Raw genomic sequence first — 8,329 nt, forward strand, 5'->3', positions numbered from 1 at the left:
TAATACCCCTCTGATTATAAACATGAATATGCTTTGTGAGTAGTTACGTTTGTTCCTGAGGACATGGGAGAAGTCTTGCTATTAGTAGTCATGTGAATTTGGTATTCGTTCGATATTTTGATGAGATGTATGTTTTTCTAGCCTCTAGTGGTGTTATGTGAACGTCGACTACATAACACTTCACCATTTTTGGGCCTAGAGAAAGGCATTGGAAAGTAATAAGTAGATGATGGGTTGCTAGAGTGACAGAAGCTTAAATCCTAGTTTATCCGTTGCTTCATAAGGGGCTGATTTGGATCCATATGTTTCATGCTATGGTTAGGTTTACCTTAATACTTTTGTTGTAGTTGCGGATGCTTGCAATAGAGGTTAATCATAAGTGGGATGCTTGTTCAAGTAAGAACAACACCCAAGCACCGGTCCACCCACATATCAAATTATCAAAGTACCGAACGCGAATCATATGAACGTGATGAAAACTAGCTTGACGATATTCCCATGTGTCCTCGGGAGCGCTTTTCCTTATATAAGAGTTTGTCCAGTCTTGTCCTTTGCTACAAAAAGGATTGGGCCATCTTGCTGCACTTTATTTACTTTTGTTACTTGTTGCTTGTTACAATTTATCTTATCACAAACTATCTGTTATCACTTATTTCAGTACTTGCAGAGAATACCTTGCTGGAAATCGCTTATCATTTCCTTCTGCTCCTCGTTGGGTTCGACACTCTTACTTATCGAAAGGACTACGATAGATCTCCTATACTTGTGGGTCATCAGAAGGCACTAAGTAAATCACACCTACATATGCAAACTAAGAGTTATTTTGAGCTGAAATTGCATATAAATCAAATAAACTACCACATATAATTCCTCCCAAACTAAAATCCACAAATCACTATACTTATATATAGAGCATTGCAAGAGCTAATCTAGCAATGAGAGATGAAAGGACAAAGTTCCTAACCTTTGTGATCACTTGGATTGATGGGGTGCCTTCAAATCTTGACAAATTTTGGAAAAGATAGAGGATGAGCTCGAGAGGAGAGAAAGAAAACAGAGAGGAGAGGAAAGGGGAAGAATAGAGAGCTCGGGCTTGATGAAGGGTTTATATAGGATGATCTTTAGTCCTGGTTGGTTATACAAACCGGGACTAAAGGTGCACCTAGTACCGGTTCGTGCCACGAACCGGGACTAAACGTGTTGGTGGGGCCCCAGCCTGACACTAGCCTGCCGCCACCTCTTTAGTCCCGATTCGTAGAACGAACCGGTACTAGAGGTTCGACACGAACCGGGACTAATGAGGGTCGCCCGCCTAGCCGTTAGAACCGACACTAATTGTCACATTAGTGCCGGTTCATTTAGAAACCGGGACTAATGAGCTAAACATTAGGTCCTTTTTCTACTAATGTCACTTGATTTCATCATTTTGATATTGTCATTAATTCAAGATTATTGTTCAAGAATCTGTTGATACCACACAATTATGAGATAATAACACATCAAATATACTCCAGCTATTAATTTCAAATTATTAATTATCCTCCATTTTTTCCTAGTATTACAGTGTGCGTATTTACAAACATCGGGAAAATCAAAAGAGACCCTGCCCCCCAATCCCGCCCCATGAACCCAGGTAGATACATTACCCACATTCCTGCAATCCCATACAACCTTATTATGCCATCCATATTTAGCAGATTTTGAAGTCATTTATGTGTTACCACATGCGCTGGATGTATCAATTGACTAATACATGCCAAAAATAAGATACAACACATTAATTGTTTGTGCCATATAAATATTACGCGGTATCGATCATATTCCAACATTCCCATCATCTTCCTTGTGTTCCTGTGTGCGGCTGAAGAAATGAAATCATTTAGACATCTCTCGGTACAACTTCTCTTGCTCGCCACCCTCTTTCCTATACTCGCACTATGCTATATTAATCCAGCTACCACAAGCATACACCAAAATGCCACAAAATCCTCTGCTTATCGTGCTTACATCGTGCTCGTCCAGCCACCACCCTCGAATGCAGGCGAAGATGCACACCACCAGTGGTACGAGTCTTTCTTGTCGACATCGTTGGCAGGTGACTCTCGCAAGTCACGCCTTCTCTACTCCTACACCGAGGTGTTCAATGGGTTCGCCGTAAGGCTCACCGATGCCGAACTCGACAAGGTGTCCAAGAAGCCAGGGTTTGTGCGGGCATTCCCAGACCAAACGCTGCAACTAATGACCACCCACACGCCAGAGTTCCTTGGGCTAAGGAATGGCACTGGGTTCTGGAGCCAGGCTGACTACGGGAAGGGAGTCATCATCGGGCTGCTTGATAGCGGCATCTATGCAGCGCATGCTTCCTTCAACGACCACGGTGTTCCACCACCCCCAGCAAGGTGGAAGGGCTCGTGCGACGCGGCCCGGTGCAACAACAAGCTTATCGGTGCCAAGTCACTCATTGCAGATCATGACTCTGACGACGAACAAGGGCATGGAACACACACCTCTTCCACAGCCGCGGGAAACTTCGTAACGGGCGCATCATACAATGGCGTGGGCACAGGTACTGCGGTTGGAATTGCCCCTAGTGCCCACATTGCCATGTATAAGGTATGTGATGCTCGTGACTGCAAGGCATCTGCTATACTGGCCGGCCTAGAAGAGGCCATCAAGGATGGGGTGGACGTGCTCTCGCTCTCCCTTGGCAGCAGCACCGGCGCCAGCTTCGATCAGGACCCGATATCTATTGGCGCGTTCAGTGCCGTGTCCAAGGGCATCCTCGTGGTGTGCGCCGCTGGCAACAACGGTCCGATTCAGAGCTCCGTCACGAATGAAGCACCATGGTTGCTCACGGTCGCCGCTAGCTCCGTGGACCGGAGCTTCAGCGTCAACATACATCTCGGCAATGGCAAGACCATTGACGGAGAAGCACTTACCCAGATAGGAAATCCAAGATCAAAGTTGCACTCTCTCCTCTACTCCAAGGAATGGCGGTACTGCAATTATGACTATGATAATAGCATCACTGGTAAGATCCTCCTTTGCAAGGACAATAAGTCAAGGGCTCAACGGTCCAAAATCCGCAACATAGTGGGCGCTGGCGCGACAGGTGTGGTATTGTTCAACGATGAAATCAGTGGCTACACCACCACTGTTACAGATTACAACTCCAGTGTTGTACAGGTGACTGCGGCCGATGGCGAGGCCCTCATAGCTTACATCGCGTCGACAGACAATAGCTCTATGGCGTCTCTTGCGTACAACGGTACACAGTTTGGCGTCCGCCCTGCCCCCGTCGTGGCCTCGTTCTCTTCTCGGGGTCCAAGCTCACTCGCCCCCAACATCCTAAAGCCGGACATACTGGCACCGGGCCTCAACATCCTTGCTGCTTGGCCGTCAAAAACGGGCCATGGACAGGGCTCTTTCACCATCATATCAGGCACATCTATGGCGACACCACATGTCAGCGGTGTCGCGGCGCTCATCAAAGGCATCCATCCTGACTGGTCGCCGGCCACCATCAAGTCTGCCATCCTAACAACGTCGGACATCATTAACGGTACTGGCGGCTCAATCTTGGACGAGCAACATAGAAAGGCCAGCGTGTACGACACAGGTGCCGGTCATGTAAACCCGGCAAGAGCTGCCGACCCTGGCTTGGTGTACGACCTCAGTGTCATTGACTACGCTGGCTACATCTGCTGGCTCCTTGGTGACATCGGCCTAGCAACCATAGTGCACAACTCGAGTTTGTCCTGCGCGAAGTTGCCCAAGGTCCAGGACGTGCAACTTAATTACCCGACGATAACCGTGCCGCTCACATCCACGCAATTCACTGTGAACCGGACTGTGACAAATGTCGGTCCAGCAGAGTCAACATTCAAGGCCAAAGTGGATGTGCCAAGGTCTTTAACAGTGCGCGTCATCCCGGATACTATGTCATTCTCCAAAACCGGAGAGAAGAAGACCTTCAGTGTGTCCGTGAGTAGCCTTGAACTGGGCAAAGAGCTCTACGTGGATGGAACCTTGAGCTGGGTATCGGAGAAGCATGTCGTGCGTAGCCCCATCATCGTTGTCCCCGCATGAGGTGATATTGCTCCGGCACCATCACCATGAACGATGTCCATGCCATGAGATCGATGGCTGTTTTATTTTTCCTTGTTCAATTCTTTTTTGGTTTAATGTTGCATCAACATAAATAAACAGTCATAATGGAACAAGAATGTGCATCGTCTCATATGTACCAATACATGATACTGCAGAGTTTGATTTTTCTGCTTTTTTTTTACTTTGTTTTACTACATAATTGCGGGCCAGTAACAATTACGATTCACCTTCTTCCGTTACTCGACGTGTCTGTATGTAATCACCACCATGCCACCACTACTTCCCCATTCCCCATTCCCCTTATTACACAAAATCCGCAAATCCCTCTCCAGCAGCCATGATTGGCGATTAGCCATCTAATTTGTCTTCCCAGTTCTGCCAGTCTTCCCTACTTTCTACCTCCTTCTCCAACCTATTCTTCAATGGATTTTAGATTCTACTTTTATTTATGATGTTCTCTTCACTAAAAAAATGAATGCAGGTTTTCCAGCTCGGATGGATTCAAGCTCAGTTGTGATGGATTGGCTGGTTTTACTGGATTGGAAGGTGAGGCATTGGTTTCAGCTTTAATGTTTTGTTGTCTGAGAGTATTATGTTTAAATGCCCGCACCATCCTTTCCGAAAGTGCTAATGGCTAGAGTGTGACATTATTTTGGTAATAGCAAATTGTAGCATGGTAAACTTCAAAGTTTTAACAAATTAAAACATATTTGCTTTGGCATGATCACAAGTGTACAACAACATTAGTATTTTCAGTGCCTATGCAGAACTGCCACTATCTAAATTCCAAGTCTAAAGTAAGAAGGCTCCACCATGCAAACTTGGCATGGCATCCATCTTTAGCAGTTCGTGGAGACTAAAACATGACAAGAACTTCTGTTTAACATTCTATTGCTCATTATAACACTTCTGTTTCTGAAGCTCGCCAAAATTTGGATGGTTGATTGATCTCTTTGCCTCTTCTACTAGCACACATGCCCGTGCTTTGCAACGGGACAATATAAGAATGGCTCAAGACCCCCACAGGTTCGAGTTCTCTAGTTCAACATGGCTCCCCGCTCGTGCCGCCGCTTGGCTGCTTTGCCGTTAGGTATAATACATTTGAGCTTACAATTACATGTTGTAAAATGTAAAGGTAGAATTGTTTTTCTAAGTTTAAAGTTAGAATCATGACTAAGTGAAAGTGAGTTCATTTTACCATTAAAATAAGCCATCCCACATACAAAACCTGTTTTGAGGAGCCCACATAAAAAACTTGCATTATAAAAAGATAAATTTGAAATTGTATTTTCGTGATTGATCCATGCATTAGTAATTAGTCGAAATTTCTTGAGATGCATATGACATGTGTGTACGTGGTCCAACATGGCATGCACAAATAAAGATGACCAATTTTCTCCCCTCATTGATTGAAAAAAAATTGCGTGCGACCCGGATCGTACCCTCCTTGTCCTTAGACACTCTTCCTCAGCTAAGTGCTGGCGCATTGCAAAACAAATCTCAAAGGTTATTCTCCATTGTCGCATGCTCTTGGTGACGCCGCCGCCGCAACTCTTCAATTTCGTGGAACCACCGATGCTCTGTCTTTCTTCCCTCTTCTCTCTTCCTCTCGTCTCAAATCACGACACGACGTCATCTCGTCTATTTGGGTAGCACCTCCTCCCCAAAGTTGTGATGGTTGCAACCTCTATCAATGGTGTCAATAGATGGGCTGAACTACAGTGACGGCGACAATATCTGTCGTCAAGGACGGGCAGGTCTGCGGCTGGCGTGTGAACATCACCTCCCGTCCAGGATGTGATGGCTACTACTATCGACGACTTGACGCAGAGCGATGATTGTGCAGTGGCGGCGGTCGCGCAAGCATGTAGCTGCTGGGATCGTGGAAAAGTGGTGGCGACGACACATGAGTGACTTTGATGGTTGTGCTACTTGAGCACATGCTCTCGAGCTCTAGGGTGAAAACCTAGGTGCAACCGAGTTGGTTATACCTGGCAATGACGATGTTTTTTTGTCGTTACGTTGTTGAAGGCATTGCTCGGATATGCTCAGAGTGGTTCTTCGGGGTGAAAACCTAAATTCAGACTTTGGGTAGTTGGATCAGGTGACGACGATACTTGAGTGTTGCTCCCTTCCTGAAGGCGTTGATGTTGAAGAACCTCATTGTCCGTGTGATGTCATGAGATGGTCGGTGCGGATAAGGTCATTAATATAGTTTGCTGATCATGGATCTGATCGCTTTGAGGTTTCTCTTTTTTTCTCGCCCATGCATAGCTTTGGTCTTAAATGACTTTGCTATTTGATGGCGTGTTTTTGCGTGCGTGTGTTGGTGTTGGTTGTGTGCATCTTAGCTATGCAAAGGCCGGATGTATGCTCATTGTGTTTGTATCCTCTTGATGCTCCATTTTGAGCCAATAAAATTTCACCCTTTGTCGAAAAAACTACTAGCCCAAGTTGCACCGCTGTGACCTAAGCAGGTTGAAGCAGTAGTGGTGGCCTTTGCTAGGGCTAGCGGCCACAGTGGCCATAAATTGGATGAGCAGCAGTTGCAAATCACAAGTCAGCAACGACCATGGACGGCATTAGAAGGGAGAGAAAATTGGCGAAATATGATGATTGTATTGCTTGAGCCTCGTAGATTTATATATAGGAGTACATGACTATTTTGGAGTGCAAGGTAGAATAAATCTTACGATATCCTACATTTCCTAAATAACCATGATACTCAACATCCCCCGCAGTCACAACGGTAGCGACGCAGACGGTGAGACTGTAGAGGAATCCAAAGGGAAGTCGACGGACATCCCCCCACAGTCGTAACGGTCGACGCGTCGCGGAAGTCATGGTTGGAGTAGAAACCGACGAGATTACTCAAGGAAGGACGTAGCCCTTTGTGCCAATGTCGTTGTAGCTGAGAGCGTAGGGTGGTGCAGAAGTCGTTGAGGTAGCCGTGCGAGGGGCGCCATGGTCGATGTCGAGTCGGGGTGGCCGGTGTCGAGGTAGTCGCCGTGGACCGGAAAGAAGAGCAGCGGCGGCGTCCTAAGGAGGTGGCGGCGGCTAGGTTAGGAGCGCGGCGACGGTGCTCGAAGTAGGTGAGGAAGAACCCGACAGCATGATGAAGACCGGTGCGAAAGATGGTGTTCCCGCGCCTAGGGAGGCGACGCGACACATACCACGCGTAGAAGTCGACATGCGAGGACGGCGGAGCGGACCGCATGTTGCGGTGCTATGGCCCGAAGGGGCGATGTAGTGTCAGCTCACAAGTCGGGGCGATGGCGAGGAAGACCTCAGGGTGGCGACGGGGACCGCGTGTCACGCTCACTACGACCCAATGAAACGACGCAGCGGCAGCGCCAGGGTCGATGCTGCGAGGAGGACGGCCTGGAGCAAACGACCTCGGGGTGGCGATGGACCGCGGGCTGCAGCACTACGACCCGAAGGGGCAACGCAGCAGCAGCGCGCGGGTCGATGCAGCCGCGGAAAGAACCACAAGGTGACGACAGGGACCACATGCCACGCTCGTTACGGCCTGATGGGAAGATGCAGCGGCAACGCGAGGGTCCGTGCAAAAACGATCTAAAATGGACGGCGTCGGGGTGGCGGTAGACCGCGGGCCGCGACACTACCACCTAAAGGCGACGTAGTGGCAACATGTGGGTGAATGCAGCGGCAGCCGATTGCTCAATCGGCGAAGAGACACGAAAATTTGATAACAATCTTCATGAAATTTGGCACAAGTGCGGACCGTACAACGTCCATCAGAGGCCGGACGTTGCAGCATCCTGTAACCGGGCGTGGGCACGCGCTTGTGCGGGAAGGCTGATCCGATCTGGACTCCTAGATCAGTCACCGCCGAAGGTGCACAGCTAGCCAGCCAACATGCACGCATCATGCATGGACACGGCTTGCATCTGGCCAGTGCGGGAGATCGAGCAGGCAACCATGCCAATTGCACGAACGAGGTCAGCCCACCCTAGTGGGGTGCACTTTTTTTTAGGACCAGAGTGTGGGGGTTACATTCGGTCAGCATCCGATTCCTAAGTCTATCAGGGACATTCCCTAAGATCAGAAAATCTCCACTGGACCTAGCTTCGGCTGCCAGCTCATGGGCAAGGGTATTTTGCTCTCTGTCAATGTAAAGCACTTGGTGGTCTGCAAATTGGGATAGAGCAGCTTTAATGTCAAGAATGAGCCCGTAGCTCGGGGAACGACTATCCGC

At 48.1% G+C, this 8,329-nt stretch overlaps 1 pseudogene; it reads left to right on the top strand.

Moving 5' to 3' along the window:
• Positions 1–1,869: 1,869 nt before the first annotated feature.
• LOC125519892 lies at positions 1,870–4,033 on the top strand (annotated as a pseudogene).
• Positions 4,034–8,329: the final 4,296 nt, after the last annotated feature.

This window comes from Triticum urartu, chromosome 7 (genome assembly GCF_003073215.2).
Source record: "Triticum urartu cultivar G1812 chromosome 7, Tu2.1, whole genome shotgun sequence".
Taxonomy (NCBI): Eukaryota; Viridiplantae; Streptophyta; class Magnoliopsida; order Poales; family Poaceae; genus Triticum; species Triticum urartu.